Consider the following 19,199-nt stretch of genomic DNA (forward strand, 5'->3'; position numbering starts at 1 on the left):
TTTACATTGGAGGACTTACAACAACATTATTATAACAAAATTTTTATAAATTGGAAAGAAAAATGGAAAAACATAGCAACGAATTCAAATAATCAATATCATACTATCCACCCTACCTTGCCACAAGATGTTGACTATATTTTCAAATATGCAATGCCAAAGAAGTTAACAGCCACAATTACACGACTGAAAACTAATCACGGTGCATTCCTAGCTCACTTGGCTCAGTTAAATATTATCCCTTCTGGGGTATGCTCATGCGATAATATATCACAATGTGACATCAACCATATTCTTTTTAAGTGCGATAAACGTGAAAGATCAGCTGTATTCAAAACTATCAGAACTTAAAATTCAGACTCCAATAAACATCACCCATTTACTCTCCTTAGATAGTAAAGAAGTATACGAACTAATATGTAACTTTTTATTTAAAGTTGGTTACATTATTTAAAAACTAATATCTGCATATACATTACAATTCTGTGGCTAAAGGACTAGTTTCCAAGCCAACTCACCAAACACACACACACACACACAACCGTCACAACATAATATGCACACCTGTAAGGATGGAAAGTGTAAGAATACCAACAGTAACAGACGCTAGATACCTTGGTCTCCATCTTGACCAACGTCTCACTTGAAAGAAACATATCCAGACCAAAAGAAGGCAGCTTGACTTAAAATTCCGGCAAACGTATTGGCTTCTTGAACGTAAATCAAAACTTAACATCCAAACCAAAATTCTTCTATACAAAGCCATACTCAAACCTTTCTGGTTCTACGGACTACACCTATGAGGTTGTGCAAAGCCAACGTCGCTGAATATTATCCAAAGATTCCAGTTTAAAGTGCTAAGATCGATAGTGGATGCACCATGGTACGTAAGTAATCAAACATTTCACTACGACTTAAAGATTCCTTTCATCAGAGAAGAAATCCATCAAGCCACGGAGTCACAAAATGAACGTACCATTCACCATAAAAATGAGCTAGTAAGGGAATTTTTCAACAATGGTCCAGCCACAAGAAGACTAGATAGAACCTGACCCCAACACCTACTTCAAAACTAAACCAAATAGAATAAGGTGAGACATCATTGGATGTCTCTCCTTCGCTCGCAAAACCTGTAACATATTTACTTAATACTCTGTAATGATGTACATAGATTATAAATAAACATAATTATAAAAAAAATATTTGCAGGTTTGGCATTTAGCTCTATTAACATTACTCTTTCGGATGTTGGCATAAAGTTAGTGACATACTTACTAATGTGTTGTTTTATAATTATTGATACTTAGTTTTGATGCATACAATCTTGATTTCCAGAATAATAAATGGTGTATCCATTTGATATGAAATTTCCTGTATTTGACCATCTTATTTCACTCACCCCCATGATAGTAATATTTTATTTTTCCATTTTAGAAAGTAGATTTCTCAGATTACGGGCATCATATAAAGTTGTTACATTCTATGTATCTATTCTAGAAATGTTCGTTAGTTTCATTTTATGTCTGGTGATGTTTTGTTCACGGGGATTTCGTTGGCTAGCGACCTGAAAAGTCATATGGTTTAATTGTGTATTTGTTCCCCTGTCCGATCTTGAGTTTTGCAGCCCATAATCAGTAATATTATTTGTTTCACTAATCGTTGTCATGATGACTGTACCAGGCATTATAATGGGGTGGTTTATTGTTGCCTTCCCCATCGCAGTGTTTTATGCGTATCAATCTAATATTGTAGTTGTCGCCTAAAAGTGTCCGTATTAAACTGTTCCAAAAAACTCTTACACCTTAATACAGTAATGAAAATGCTTTTTCCCATTTTCAGGTGCTAGTGTTGGTCAACTCCGAGTATTTCATTTTCTCGATACCACCCATATATGGTGGGCATTCCCCTAACAGCGAATAGGCATCTATTCTACGTGCTCTCTCACTTCTTTCTCCAGGTCTCCGTAGCTGGACAGTGTAATCCCTATAACTCTATGTATTTTACTTCCATTACTTTTTACAAAATTTACGCCATTAATTTTTAATTTATATCTAATTGGTTCGATCCTGATTCATATTTTTTTGGTTTTCCCAGTCGAGATTGTCATATTAAATTATTTTCTTATTGCATTAAATCTAAAATAAATCTATGATCTAATCTTTGTAATGCAATTGCTAAACGCAATGTTCATAGTCAAGATAAACACGTTATCTATTAGATTTTTTTATATGCGTCATAACAAGATAAATAATATGTGTCTTAGAAAACTATAACCAATAAAATACCAAGTAATTGTAATTTAAATTAAAAATATCCTCGTATAAATTGACTTCTTAAAATTTAGATTAAGATAGATAAGAAAAAGTGTTATTTTCTGATAAAGAGATAAAAATTAACTAACAACATTATTTAACGACAAAAAAACATAAAAACCTGTGTTGGTACACTGTGTTGGTGTGGTTTTATTTTTATTTTATTAAAGTTTATATTTCAATATGAAACCGATAATTTTTGGTATCGTTGGATTGTTATATTTTATATTATACTGTACTGAAGGTGAGTTTTTCAAACATAAAATATATTTTAAACAGAAAGTAAAACAAAATAGAAACCAAAATAAGATTGTATCATCTATAGTTGATGATGTGTCAAGAAAATTGCAATTTTAGTTTTGATATATTTTTTTCGAATCTTATTTTTTAATTTTTTATATGTACCATTTGCCTTTTTATTACTCTTTGTGTTGTATTAACGTTATCTTTTTTCAAAGTCCATGCTAGTTACCCATATATAACACCAGGAGTACACATTGGATAAGAACAGTATTTTTTGGATTTTTAAAGATATGATCCAGTTTAACAAACATCCCAAATATACCTTGTTTTTCATTTTATATCTGTAGTCCGATTTGACTAAAAGAAGTAGTTCGAGAATAGTCAAGATATCGTCGAAAACTCATGAGATGTCTAGCAAAGTTATAGTATATATAAATCGATGTTTTTGACAGTTTGGAAGAGTAGTATTTGAGTTTTTCTAGTTTATAGTTGTCATTTACGCACAATTAGAACTAGCAAAATTTTAAAACCACACATTCTACGATCAATCAGAATGGGAAACATCGTTTTTGATTCGAAGCTGCAGCTACAACAAATGACTGAACTGAGAAAATAATGACAGTTCCCTTGGTATTGTTTTTTCGAGGACAGGCAGCAACTATCTTGTAATTTATTCCCCAGGATGCACCCAGTTATACCTATTTTGTTCAAGCTTAAGAGACTAGTTAGCCAGCAGCATCTAAAGTAGGTTTATTAAACTCATCTGAAAGTTCGATATCAAAAGCATAGTGAAAGCCTGCAACAATATGAAGCCGATAATAAAATTATTGCATTTGTAGTACCCTCAGGCACCTAAAGATTTTCTGAAATAAATTGGTATACAGACATTCATAGATGGACTACAGGATGTTAATATACAACAAGCTCTTCAATTAGAGCATCACTAAATGCTAAATGGAGAACTCATCTCATCCCATGAGTATGAAGCGGCGAAAAGCATTTCTAGATCTCACCCAAAATTAAAATTAAGTATAAATATTAATTAAATAGTAATTACTCTAACATGCCACAAGAAAATAGCTTCAGAATAAAATTAAAATTAACAAGATTTTGAGAAAATAAAGAAGTCACAACCGCGGATAACCAACAACCTATTTTATCTTAAATTTTAAGTATTTTTCCAAAATATTCAACAAAAAACTTAAAAACAGAAATTTTTTTAATTACGGAAGAATGGAACATTTGCAAAATAATTGCAGAAGCTGATCTCAAGCAAGAAAAGAAAGATTAAGGTCAGAGAGAAAGGATAAGGTCAGAAGGTCGCCTTGATCAACATTCAGAAGTTCATCACATAGTCCTACTAGAAATACTAGTAGAGATAGGTCTCTTACAAATCGATCTTCTACAACTGACCATCGATATTCAAACAATAGCGAAGAAAACGAATAAAAGTTGACACTACGAGAAGGGCATCGGCTGCATCTAATGAAAGCATGAAAGCCAAGTTCGCACTTATCTTTAAATAAAAATAAACAGAACTTACTAATTAACGTACGTTGGTAATCAAAAAGATTGGGATACTTTAATTCCTCTATTCTTGTTAGCCTTTAAAAATTCGGAATATGAAGCAACTGGTTATTCTCCATCGATGATGATCACCGGAAGAGAAATAAAGCTTTATCAAGATCTTATTTTTGGAAGATTTCCTCTGTGTGAAAAATAAATGCATAACATCCTTCAAGAAATAAAATTGTTTGTATTTTTAGAACGATTTTCGAAGTGGAAATTAAAACGTCAATAAACTTACTTTAACCTTTAATTGTAGCTTATTCCCATTTAAATAGTAATTACTTTAAAATGCCACAAGAAAATAGCTTTAGAACAATATTAAGAAATGAGAAGAATGAATATAAATATATTAACTGTAGGTGTAAGCGAAACATGAGGGACTAACTCAGGATACCTTACGACAGAAACCGGTACCTTATATTATTACTCGGGAAACATTGACACGTGAAGAAGCAATTATTGTCGATACAGAGGTCAAGTCAAGAGAGAGTTTTATCCCAATCTCAGAAAGAGAGATGCTACTACAAATGAGGACATCACACACAAAAATAAATGTGATCCAACTATATGCGCCAATGACGGATGCAACAGAAGATGAAATAGAAACATTCTACCAACAAATTGAAGATGCACTAAAAATAACAAAGAACAGGGAAATCACGGTAGTAATGGGCTATTTCAATGCAAAAGTCAGCAAGGGAAGAGCTGGAACAATAACGGGAGATCAAGGACTAGAGAAACATAAGGATAGAGGAGAGCGTCTAATAAAGAATAAAGTCTAATAATCACAAACACGTTCTTTAAATTACCTATGAGACGGTTATATACATGGCGCTCACCAGCAGATAAATTGGAATAAGTGGTAAGAAATCAAATCGATTATATAATGATTGAGATTGAGATGATGAGAGATATCGTAACACCATCAAATCAGTTAAAACATATCCAGTAGCAGATGTCACATCAGACCATAACCCACTAATCGCTAATGTCACTCTTAGGCTTAATTGTATTAGAAAACCCCAAAGAACTCCAAAATTAGATGTTAGAAAACTGAAAGAAGCTGATATAAAAAACCAAAATCCAACAGAAAATACACGAAAACTTTGATAAATTAAATATTAAAAGAACCGCTAAGAAAGAGAGACAACTGAATGACCGACAAAATACACGGCAGGATGGACCAAAGAAGACAAGCCAAGAACAAAGACAGTCACAATTACAAAATCATTAACAATGAAATCAGAAAAATGATAAGAAAGACAAGACAAACTTACTATGAGGAAAAATTTAAAGAGATAGAAGATCTTCAGAACAAATAATACAACCTATTTAACCAGCATAAAATGGTTAAAAAATAGCAGGGCTGCAAAAAAGAAACCACAACACAACTCTTTTAGATAAATATGGAAATACTATGATAACGACTGACGAAAAGATAAAACGATGAAAAAAAATATAATGAAAGAGCTCTTCGAGGACGAAAGAGGAAACCTACAAAATATATATCTTTTGGGGACAGGAAAACAAGTATAAAAATCACAAAAGAAGAAATATTGTATGGACTAAAGAACACCAGAAAAGGAAAAAGCCCGGAGCCAGATCAACTGCCCATTAATGATATGAATCAAGATATGTACGTCTGTTACATAGATTACAACAAGGCTTTCGATAAAGTACGCCACAAAGAGCTAATGGATGTCCTCAAAGCAAAACAATTACAATGCAATGACCCTCGAATTATAACAAATATATATTATAAACAGCAGGCACGGCTACGCATTAATGAACACACGTTAGAAGAGTTCGAAGTTAAAAGAGGAGTACGACAGGCGTATGTATTGTCACCACTACTATTTAATGTATACTCTAGAAATTATGAAAAGACCTCTTGAGGAAGAAACAGCAGGAATAATGGTCAATGGAACACCAATTAACAATATTAGATATGCGGAGGATACTATCATAGCAGACAACCTCCAAGACTTCCAAAAGGTAATGAACAAGATAGTTGAGTATGGAGAAGAATATGGATTATCAATAAATATCAAAAAAACTAAATTTATGAGGATATCAAAAACCCAAAATAATGATGAAAGCTTGACAAACAAGTTGAAAACTACTACAATTATCTTGGGATACACAGTAATTAATTACACAAACGATTACTCCAAAGAAATCAAAGTTCGAATAAAGAAAGCACGAACAAACTTCAATAAAATGAGAAAGGTACTTTGTGCAAGAGAATTAAAAATAGACTTGAGAGTTAGGCTGGCAAGGTGTTATATTTTCTCGAATCTGCTTTACGGGATAGAATCATGGACACTTAACGCGTCGACTACTAAAAAGTTGGAAGCATTTGAACTGTGGGTGTATAGAAAAATCCTCAAAATATCATGGATCGAGCATGTAACAAACGACAAAGTGATGAGAAGCGTCAACAAAAGAATGGAAATATTGGAAACCATCAAGACACGAAAGATACAATACCTGGGGCATGTTATGCGTAATGAAAGATACAACATACTTTAATTAATTACACAATGGAAAATCCAGGGCAAGAGAAGTCTAGGAAGGAGAAGAATCTCATGGTTGCGTAACTTGAGCGAATGGTACAGATGCACATCAATCGAACTATTCAGAGCGGCAGCATCTAAGATTAGAATAGCCATGATGATTGACAAAATCGGTCGCGGAGATGGCACGAAGAGAAAAAGCTTTCAATTGTCAGGGTAGGGACGAAGGAAGATTTATATTTGGTTTGTTTATAAATATGTGAAATAAATTTTTTCAGGTGTTTTATCACTGTATGTATTTAATTTTTTTAAACAATTTACTTTTCTTGTATTTCCTTTTGCTCTATTGCTTTTGTTGTAGGTTTTTACATTATTATAAGGCAAAGGTATTTTAGAGCTTAAAGAGAAACCCCGAGTTTAAATTTAAACAGTTTATTTAATTTTGTGTTCTGTAATTAAGATCATTGAGATACATTTTAGATAGAATACTGATTAAATGAATTAATTGTATGATATGTCAAATTATTGAAAGTTATAAAATCAGTAACTGTATTTAAATTTAGATTAAATTTCAATATCACAATATATATATATATATATATATATATATATATATATATATATATATATATATATATATATACATATATATATATATATATTTATATAAAGTAGTTAGGTATTGACTGACACGTTATGTAAAATAAAGTTTTATTATGAGGTTGCAGTCATTAATAGGGCAGGAAAGTGAAACTCTTTGTTCTTTATCAAGCTTTCGCAAAATTTATTTGCTTCTTCAGGATATGCTAAAATATGATATCAGTAAATACAATGAAATTATAATTAAATAGCATTATATAAAACTAGTATAAAAACTTACAACATGAGGTTATTAAAATTAAAATATTGTACTTCTACTAAGAAGCACATAAATTTTGCGAAAGCTTGATAAAGAACAAAGAATTTCACTTTCCTGCCCTATTAATGACTGCAACCTCATAATAAAACTTTATTTTATATTTATATATATATATTTATATATATATATATATATATATATATATATATATATATATATATATATATTATATATATGTATATATATATACATATATATATATATATATATATATATATATATATATATATATATATATATATATATATATATATATATATATATATATATATATATATATGTTTTTTATGGGTTGGAGTCAATGAAATATTTTATTATTAAAATTTTATTGACTCCAACCAACCCATAAAAAACATATTTATATATTTTTTCCAAACGAGTCACAAGTACCTCTTTTTTTCTTATATATAATATATATATATATATATATATATATATATATATATATATATATATTATATATATACATGAAAATCTTTCGTTTTTCTAAATTACTCAATATTTCGCCATTTATTTAACAGCTTCTTCAGGAGTAAACTAAAACAATATGAACATTACAAAAAATGGCGTACAAATACATTTTAAAACACTTACAGAATTTAAAAGATTTCGCAAATAAAAAATGACATTGAAGTATTTAAAATATTAAATGTCAAGATTAAATTGTCTTAAGCACGTTCGTTACAGCTATACGATAAAAAATTAAAATTATTTCAAATGTAAAAATAAAAATAACAATAAAAAAAAAGTTAGAAGAATAATATTTCTTTGATGAATTATTAAGGTTAGTTGTTATTAAGATGAATGTTGGCTATTTTGAATATTTATAAATTTTGTTCAATATGTTACAATATATGTTACTTAACTGTCCAGTGTCCGTTTTATAATTTAAAGTGTTTTTATTTTTGTTAATGTAATACATCTCAAGAAATAATCCACTTTTGTAGTTATCAGTCTGTGCCAAAATGTGAGCTTTGTTATAGTCTAGCATATGACCAGTGTTTTTATAGTGCTCAACCACTGCGCAAGTATTTTTTCTCAAGCGGCAATCACTTTTATGTTGTGTGATGCGTTGTTTTAGCCATTGTGATGTTTGACCAATATAACTATTTTGACATCCTAAACACGGTATTTCATAAACGACATTACTTTTATATAAGGTTGGTACTGGGTCTTTGATTTTTGAAAATAGTTGTTTGATGAAAACGATTTTCATTACAGACCACTTTACCCGATAATTCGAACTTATTTATAAATTATTTTTTGGTCGAAATAATCATTTCTAATATATATATATATATATATATATATATATATATATATATATATATATATATATATATATATATATATATACATGGATTATATTGTTGTATGTTTTAAGAGGTAAGCGCACTAAACTGCTACGTGTGCAGTGCGAATCTTGGAAATGGATCTAGGTGCCAAAGTGGAGTGAACATGAATTCCACTTGGAATTATACTTGCCCGACTCCCCAAGACAGAACCAAGACACCCGCTTGTGTAACTCTTTTAACAAATGGTAAGTAAATGTTTGTTTTTCTTATAAATGGTAATTTTTTGTTTTAAAAGTAAATTTAAAATATTTCATTAACCTGTGGTGGAATTAATATTTAGTCATAGGCAAAATGTCATTGTCATGATATTTGCCTTTTCCCTACTCGTTTTTTTTTTTGGTCTTCTTCTTCTTGTAGTGCCTATCCGTTTTGGATGTTGGCGGCGATCATGGAAATGTGTATTTTGCAAACTGCTGCTCTGTAAATATTTGTGGTTATTGTGTTGAACCACGTACGTAGATTTTTTAGCCAGAAAATCCTTCGCCTTTCTGGTCCCCGTTTTCCTTCTACTTTTCCTTGTAGAATTAATTGTAGCAACCCATATCTTTTGCTGTTCCTCATGATATGACCAAGGTATTCGAATACTGCTTTTATTGTAGTTAACAGCTTTTTTCCTTTTTGCATTTTTAATAACACATCCTGATTAGGAACGTAGTTGGTATAGTATATCTTCAGAATTTTATGATAAAGCTACATTTCGAAATCCTTAATTTTCTTGCATTTAGCGTCGATGAGAGTCAACGACCCTACTCCGTACAACAGTATAGGAAAAACATAACATCGTAGGAACCTGATTTGTATGGGTACTGATAAATCGTGACATGTGAATAGCTTAGCCATTCTTAAAATGTGGATCTTGCTTTCTCTATCCTAGATTTTATTTCTAAGAAATGATCCCAATTTTAGTTGATGTTTGTACCAAGGTAGGTGTATGTTTTTACTCTTTCTATTGGTTAACCATTCACACTGACTCTTTCAATTTTGCTGTTCCTTCTTAGATATCATCATACATTTTGTTTTCTTAATGTTCAGTGAAAGTCCATATCTCTGACTCATTTCTGTGATTCTATTTATTAACTCCAAGAGGGCTTCATAACTATTAGCGGATACCACCGTGTCATCCGCGTATCTAATATTATTGATACATTCTCCGTTAACTCGAATTCCGGCTTCAACATCCTCTATTGCTTCATGACAGATTTCCTTAGAGTATATTATGTTAATAGTACAGTGAATGAACCTAAATCGATTTGCATAAAATTTGGGATTGAGTGATAACCCTCAACTTCAAAAGTGACATATGCTGAACTTGCGCTTTTTGCATTTTAGGGGTGAAGTCCACCCCTTTTTTTTTTAAATGGTAAAAAATGAAGATTTAAGCATTTTGGCATAAATAATCTCGATTAATTAAATAAAATAAATATTTTGCAACATTTATAAGCATGATTTATGATTTTAATTAATTTTTCAACCATTTTAGCAACTATCCCTTAAATCGAAAATCATGAAAAATTATTTTTTATATTTCTGAAATATCAAATCACATATTAATATTACCCAAATAGTTTCTTTAACGTTTATGATATAATTTTTGATTAACAGTGAAATTTCAACCCTTAAAAACTACCCCCTTAAAGCAGAATTATTGAAAAAATTAATTTCAAGAAACTTTATTATTTGAATATTACATTACTGAATTGAAATCTCATTTACTGATTATTAAAGTATTTATTTATTTATTGCGTAATTTTTCACCCTTAAAAACTACCCCTTGTCATAAAAAAGATGGAAAATGTTTTTTTTATTTTTTTATTAGCTTTAATTGCTTTAATAATTGAGAAACTTTTTATTGGTTATGATAAACTTTACTAATATATTCCAAACTATATATATATATATATATATATATATATATATATATATATATATATATATATATATATATATATATATATATATGTATATATATATATGTATATATATATATATATTTATATTTATATATATGAAAAGTTCATTCATTTTTTATTTAAGTAATGTTTTATAAATCAAATATTAATAGTACTTTAATTGTTAATTTTTCACTCTTCATCAAAGCTTTCTTCACCAATTTCTTCTTTTTCAAAAGAGGTAAAAGAAATAAATTGGACTTACAGTCTAATTTACTGTACACAATCAGTTTAATTGTACTACCCAAAACGACCGGTATCGCTTTCTAAAATTTGCAAAGCATCATCAGGTCAGTGGTACAAAGTAAATTAAATGCTGAAATTATAAAAAGCCCATATTAGGGTGCTGTCTTATAAAGATATAGATCAAAAAAGTTATAGTAATTATGCCAATATTTCATGTCTGTGTTTATTAATATGCATAAAATTGCTTTAGCAGACAAAGTAACAATCCACAAATTGGTAAAAAGATAATGTGTTGAATTGTAATAAATTAGAAATAAACAAAATACTTACCTATCTTTTTATATTTTTACCAATTTGTGGATTGTTACTTTGTCTGCTGAAGCAATTTTATGCATATTAATAAACACAGAATGTAATACTGGCATAATTACTGTAACTTTTTTGTTCAATATCTTTATAAGACAGCACCCTAATATGGGCTATTTATAATTGCAGCATTTAATTTACTTTGTACCACTGACCTGATGATGCTTTGCAAATTTTAGAAAGCAAAACCGGTCGTTTTGGGTAGTAAAATTAAACTGATTGTGAGTAAGTCTAAATTATTTCTATTACCTCTTTTGTAAAATGGACTCACACAAGCAACACATTCATGATTCTCCTTTTTCATTAATTAGAGGGCTATTTTTGGCAATTGAACTGCATCATCCGCAGACTGCATTGCAAAATAACCCTACTCTTACCCTACTGACACCCGCAAGAAGCGCCACCTTTTTTGCAGTTGTAAAAAATCATTTTTAACAATTCTTCTGGAGCAGGTGGATTGGGATTTTTTGATTTTAAAATGTTTGAGGTAATTGGTAAAATATATTATTTGCTAAGTTATTAGTCATAATAAAACCGAGCATATAATTTCACGATCTTGTGCACTCAGAATCCGATGTTATCGAAGTTATCCGACAACGTAGCAAACGCACTAGAATTTATGTTCAATGCTAAATATATGGATGTTTACGCTTCGGCCGCTTACATATAATTGAGTTTTGGCTCCTCCCTTTATCAATGAAGTGACTTTGAATGTTGCAGCTATATCTGTTGAGTTATACTGAAATATTCAATAGACACACAACATAATAGAAAGTCCCTTTTTATTCCTTTAACTCGTCTTAGATATTTCATATCAATGGCTTTTATCTTGCTTTTTAATTGCTGTGTTAAAACCCAGCTCTCGCTTCCATACATCAAGATTGGTCAGAATACTGTCTTATAAACTGTCATTTTGGTTCTTCTGCTGATTTCCGGTTTACATAAGATTATGGTACACTTTTGAAGCACTACTTATTCTTTCTGTTATTTCATTCTGCATGGTACCTTCTCTGTATATGGTAACCCCTAGGTATTTGAATGCATCTACTTGTTCTATGAGTTATTGGTTAATTTCTATGTTAACATTTCGGTCAATCTTCGCTATTAGCATCACCTTGGTTTTCTTAACATTAATCTTCATGTTTCTAATTGCCAGCTCATTATTCCAGCTGTCTATATTTTTCTGGAGGTCTCTTTCGTTGGAAGTGCATAACATGAGATCATCTGCGAATGCACACTTAGCTTTACCAACCGGTTGTAGTTTACTATATCCAATATGTACTTTGGGTATACTTGCTTTTGTTTCCTTAATTATGTCGTCAATAATCAATATGAACAGTGTGGGGCTCATAACACCTCCTTGTCTTAGACCCTCGTTTATTGCAAACGAGGTTTTTTTTTTCTCTGATTCCAAGTTATCCTTACGTACATAACTCTTGTTATTTTGATACAGACTTTTGATAGCACCTGTTAGTTGATAGTCAATATTTCTATTTTGCAGACTTTTCCAAATTGCTTCCTGGGACTTTCTGTCAAATGCTTTCTCAATATCTAGAAAAGACATATATATTTCTGTGTTATTTGTTCTAGCTTTCTCAATTATTTGTTTCAACGTAAATATATGGTCTTGCGTACTGTGTCCCTTCCTAAACCCACTTTGTACTTCATCCAGATGTGGTTCAACAATGTGTCTTAATTTCTTTTCTAGGATGCTTACATATATTTTGGAGACGATAATGAGTATATTAATTCCTCTATAATTTTCACAAGAACTTGGGTCTTCTTTCTTAAAGATTGGTAGTATTATGCCAATTCTTCAATCTTCGGGAACTGTACATAGGTTCCAAGCCATGTTTATAATTTTGGTTAAAAATTCAACTCCTTTCCGATTTACCTCTCTTTGTATTGTTAATTGCTTCTTTGACTTCTTCTATTTGGATATAATTTTCTTGTCCATGTTCTGCTTCTACTTCTATCGTTACAGTTTCCTCTTTTGTCTGTCTTGGTGTTAGGAGTTCGCTGAAGTATTGTCTCCATCTTTTCATAATCTTATTTGGTCTTTTCTTAGCGTCTTTAGTGTCTTGTAAAACAATTTTTGGTTACCTCGGCTATCTGCCTCCATCTTCATTCCAAACTCATCCCAGGCTTCCTTCTTCTTCCTCAGCACCATTCCTTTCACCACCTTTCTTTGTCGTTTATATTCTTCGTAACTATTTTCTGTTTTCTTGTTTAAGTATATTTTCCATTTCTATTTTTTATATTTTATTTGGGCTTGTAATTCATCGTCCCACCATCGTGTTTGCTTCTTATTTCTGTTTACATGGTTTATTCCACACGTTTGTTTTGCTGTCGTCACGATGGTTTCTTTAAATTGTTTCCAAGTTTCCTGTAAGTTGTCAGTACTATGTGCTTTAGATAATTTGACTAGTTTTTCTTTTATTCTACTTTTGAACATGGCCGCGACTTTTTGGTCATTTAGTTTATAGTTTTGGATATTTTCGTTCACTTTATTATTTATTTCGTTCTTTGTTTATTCTATGTAGATATTATAATCGTAAATATTAGTGGCGTAACAAACTCGGTCGCCCCCCCCCCACTCCTAGCAACCTCAAAAGTTACGGGTGTAATAAAAACTTATACGTGTATTTATGAACTGTTTATAACAACTTATTTTTTAATAACAACAACAATTACAACGTTTTTTATTTTTATTGGTCGAGAATAAAATAAAACAAAAATTAATATATAATTACATTATTCTTTTTTTTCTTTAGCCTTAAGTAATCCAACTTTGAACATAGGCTTACCCCAAATCAGTTTAGTGTTTTCTATTTTGCCCCACTTGCTTCCGGTTGTGTCCTCCGAGCTTCTTACTGTCATCAGCCCATCTCATTTGTGGTATTTCTCTGCTTCTCTTTTCTAACCATGGTCTCCATTGTTGTATTTCCTAGTTGCATCTTTTATCCTTCAGTCGGGCATTGTGTCCTGAGAAGCTCCACTTTAATTTTTCAGCATGTTCTCTTGCGTTTTTTACTTTGGTTTTGGTTCTTATTCATTTGTTTGTTGTTTTGTCTATAAGTCTCGCCCCAAGCATTGATCTTTCCATCGCTTATTTTGCCTTTACTATTTTATCCATATTAGACTTGGTGAGTATCCACGTCTGTGAGCCATACGTGAGTATAGAGAGCATACTTCTTCTTCTTGTGGTGCCTATCCGTTACTGATGTTGGCTACTAGCATGGCAATTCTAACTTTATTGACCGCAGCTCGAAATAGTCCTGAAGTGGTCAAGGAAAACCATTTTCGTAAGTTCTGGAGCTAAGATATTCTTCTTCTTCCTGGTTATCTCTTTCCGTAGACCTTTCCCTGTAATATAAGTTGCAGCAGGTTATATCTATGACCGTTTCGCATTATATGTCCAAGATATTCTAGCTTGCGTTGTTTCACTGTGGATATAATTTCACATGTTTTATCCATCCGACGTAGAACCTCAATGTTTGTTATTCGGTCCACCCAGGAGATCCTCAGTATCCGTCCATAACACCACATCTCAAACGCCTCGAGTTTTCCCATGGATGCCTCGGTTAGTCCATGATTCAACCCCATAGAGCAAAACTGTAAATATGTATGTCGTGGCTCTTAAACATCTTGCTCATTCAGACAAATGCTGACCTGGCTTTTTCAATTCTTTGTTTTATCTCAACTGAGTGGTCCCATTGGTCGTTTATGGTGGTTCCTAAATAGTAGTAACGGGACACTTGGAGTATTTGTTGCTGATCTACCAGTAATTGACTAGGTGGAATATGCTACTGTACCATGATGACCATGTACTTTGTTTTCTTTATGTTAAAATCAAGTCCGTATTCTTGACTGATTCTCCACAATTGCGTCACTAGTGTCTGTAAACCTCCTAAACTGTCTACAAAGAGGATGGTGTCGTCTGCATATCTGATGTTCTGTATCAGATATGCAGAGAGCATACACTGATCGTAAATTCTGGTTTTCAAATATTGTTATATTTCAGTGCTTTTTAAAATCCAACTCAGTTTTCCAAATCCTGCCCACGCTTACCTTATTTTTCTGGTAATTTCGGCAGTTTAATTTTCTTTGTTAACTTTCATTATCTGTTCCAGCTAGATGTATTCGCTTACTGTTTCTAAATTTACGTCGTTCAATGTTATTTGTTTAATGTTTGGTGTATTTGTCCTTTTTTTTTAAATTTTTTCCAAGTTCATCTTAAGACCTACTTTTTCCGAAGTTTGAAATGTCATTTCATGTCATAGTCTCTAGTTCTTTGAAACTTGTAACGAATATTACAATGTCATCCGCGTATCTCAAATGACTCAGTTTTCTTTCATTAACATTTATTCCTTTATCCCTTTTGTGCCCAGTCAATGTCTTTGAAGACATCTTCCAGTCCAAGTGCAAATAGCTTTGGTGAGATAACATCTCCCTGACGAACTCCTCAATTGATTTGTATAGCTTTGGTTTTCGCATCTATTTGTATTTTCATTGGAGTTTTCTTGTAAATATTATGTATGAGCATTTTGTATCTGGAGTATATCCAGAAGTTGTTCATAGCTATCTCTATTGCCCAAAGTACTATGGAGTAGAATGCCTTTTCATAATCAACGAAGCCAATGTATAAATTCGGGTGATATTCATTGACTTTCTCTATAAACAAAAACAAATCGCTCACTGTCTAAACAAAACCATGTCTTCTACAGAATAATATCTTATAAACATATCATAAACATCAAAAGTCATATATACTGATTCATCCAAAAACTTAATAAACCCAAATTAAAATGTATAAAAGGCCTGTCAGGCCTTTTATACCAGCCCTCAGGCATAGGCCCCTCAGGCAGATCGTATGCTGATCTAAACGCGAATTCCGAGTACCGAGGTCACGTGCGGCATACATGGGCTCGGTGGCCGGGCCCTACTCGGATGCTCAGCCGGCGAGGAGAACAAAATTTATTTTGCCAAATTGGCCTGAGGGTACGAGGATTGCCTGAGTGTACGATTACACACTCTTTTCGGACAGGAAGTCATCAGCCCAGACTTTTCTTTTAGGGACACTAGTCCCAATGTCAAGGTAGAGTAAATTCTATAGAGTCAGTAAAATAAAGAGGGGGAAAAGCCGATTTGTGTGCTACCCCTACAGTTAGGTGGCTTAACCATAGTCAATAAAAACAGAGGGTGTCCAATTACCCAGGGCACCCAAAGTAATTTTCAGATCATAAGCCTCCTCACGTAAGTCACACGCTGAGGAGGGGTGGAGGAAAAGCCTGGGGGTCAGACAGGTACCACTTCAATAGCGAAGTGTGATCGGTTTGGTCTTCGGACATGTGGATCCCACTTTTATAATGTTATACATATGTTCCTTAGGGGCAGGGTTGATTACATGTGTGTTTGTGTGGCTTTCTCTATTAACGTTCTGACTATAAGAAGATGATCCCCTTTAATGTAACCCTTTTGGAATCCTGCCTGCTCTACCGGTTGATAGCTATCGAGCTTCGACGTTAACTTGTTAGTTTTATTACTCTCATAAAAAGTTTGTATATTAAAACAGCAGGAAGATTGGCATATAGTTCTTCAGATCTCCCCTGTCTCCTTTTTTGAAGAGAAGTATTGTCAAACTTTTATTCCATTCATCTGGGACTTCTCCTCTCTAAAGACATTCGTTGAAAAAATTGTTCAATTCTTCGAGAATAATTTCACTCCCCTCCGTCAACATTTCTACACGTATTCCATCTAGGCCCGGAGCCTTATTGTTGTTTAGTTGGGCCACAGCTTATTTTATTTCGAAGGACTCTATGTTAGGGAGTATTTCTGAGTTGGCATTTGTTATCTTTCTCTTCAGATCTTCCTTTGCAGTGGTATCTGGGTTCTTGTTTGAAGAATATAAATCACGGTAAAATGTTTGAGTAACTTTTAGGATTTTATTCTTTTTTCTTATTTCTTTTTCATCTTTATCCTTCAATGAGATTTTTATAGGCTTTCCTAAGTTTGATCTTTTTCAGGCCTTGGTTCTTTTCTATTTTTTTCTATCTTGTTTTGATTGTTCCTAAATCTTCCTTTATTCCCTTCTTTATTTGTTTATTCAATTCTTTGAAACCACCGGTCTTTCGCTTTAATCCACTTAGAAATGTGCGTCTCTTTTCCATCAACCGTTTTGTTCCATCAGTTGTCACTTCTGTCTTCTTTATTTTTATAGTATTTCGACGATATAGTACTTACTACTGAAGATCTGTGTGAAGCACAATAAATGCTACAAGAATAAGAAAACGTGACTTCAACAATAGGTCTAAAAATGAACATCAGTAAGGCCAAATTTATGACAAATTTGTTTTCCAGCGAACACCTAACTATCCAAAATCAAGTGGTAGAATTAACAGAAAAGTACAAATATTTCCGTCATGAAATCAGAATAAGCAAGGATAATCAGACCTGTGAATTTCAACGACGAATAACGCTTGCTTGGGCGGCGTATGGTTCATTAAGAGACATCTTTAAGAGTAACATCCCGATAGCTATGAAACGGAAGACATTTGACCAATGCGTTCTTCCTATTATCGAACGTATAGACAAGCTAAAATGGAATTGAGCAGGTCACATAGTGAGACTAAAAGACTCAAGATGGACCAGAAAACTTATTGACTGGCGCCCCAAAGAGGACAAACGCAGCAGAGAATGAACACCAACACTCTAGATGGACGACATTAAACGAATATCCAAGAAATGGCAACAAAACGCACAGAACCGTAAAGAGGAGAGTCCTATGTCTAGCAGTGGACAGAAGAAATTGAATGATGATGATGAGACGACTAAAGATAATTGAGTAAGAGAGAGTCGATTACTATAAACATGGCGAAAAAATTTACTACTAATATAAAAAAAACCGTTTAAAAACAAGCTTTTGTGAACATTCGATGCATACAAAAAAAATTCAGAGGTTTTCTACTATTTTTACCGTCATATCCAGGACTAGAATGTTTCTGTTAAAGTATATCTGGAACTTATATACCTTTTTATGTATGTTACCTGCATTAGTAAATATATTTATGTACTTTTAATGTAATAAAAAATCTTTATATTATTTATATTTTTATATTCGAGGCTACGTCTTTTCATCCTTTTTTTGTTAACAATTTTAGTACAAAAAATATATTATAATCAAAGACTAGAAATAAAATAAAGTTTATAAATTATTTTAAAAATATTAAAATGTCGTTATTTTGTTTCAGTAACTATCTACAGGCACTGCGGATACAACAATACATGCAATCTCACGCAGACAACCTCAATACCTGGATATAAATGGTGTAAAAGTTGTAATACCAACTTATGTAACACGCAGTCTTCTTCTGTCTCTATTGCACCAACTATATTAACTCCAATTATTATTTTTACAGTAGTATTAAGGTATTTTTAATTATATATTTTAACAGACACTTGTGGACATTTTTAAATTAAAAATAAAAATATTTTTTAGCATTTGTTTCTCTATATAGTTTTGACTTTGTATCAGCCATTGAGAAGTAAACATTGGGCGTAACCTATCCCACTAAATGAAAATAAATATCATTTATATAAAAATATTATTTAACGCTAACTTTGATAATTTTGTACTAGAATCTTTTACATTAAAGAAGTTCTAAAACTTTTACATTTGTGTCACCGTCCAAATTCCACAATAAAAAGAATCCACTGTGTTTAAAGTTCAGCTATATTATACCTTAGGAGACGCCTAGCAAATTTAAATCTTTCAAGTCTCGGAC

At 31.9% G+C, this 19,199-nt stretch overlaps 1 long non-coding RNA gene across 1 annotated transcript; it reads left to right on the forward strand.

Annotated features, from left to right (window-relative positions):
- Positions 1–2,395: 2,395 nt before the first annotated feature.
- Positions 2,396–18,915, forward strand: LOC140445463 (uncharacterized). The gene is made up of 3 exons (XR_011951398.1): positions 2,396–2,556; positions 8,944–9,099; positions 18,666–18,915. It is a non-coding gene; the product is annotated as an uncharacterized lncRNA (long non-coding RNA).
- Positions 18,916–19,199: the final 284 nt, after the last annotated feature.

The sequence above is a fragment of the Diabrotica undecimpunctata genome, chromosome 7 (genome assembly GCF_040954645.1).
Source record: "Diabrotica undecimpunctata isolate CICGRU chromosome 7, icDiaUnde3, whole genome shotgun sequence".
Lineage (NCBI taxonomy): Eukaryota > Metazoa > Arthropoda > Insecta > Coleoptera > Chrysomelidae > Diabrotica > Diabrotica undecimpunctata.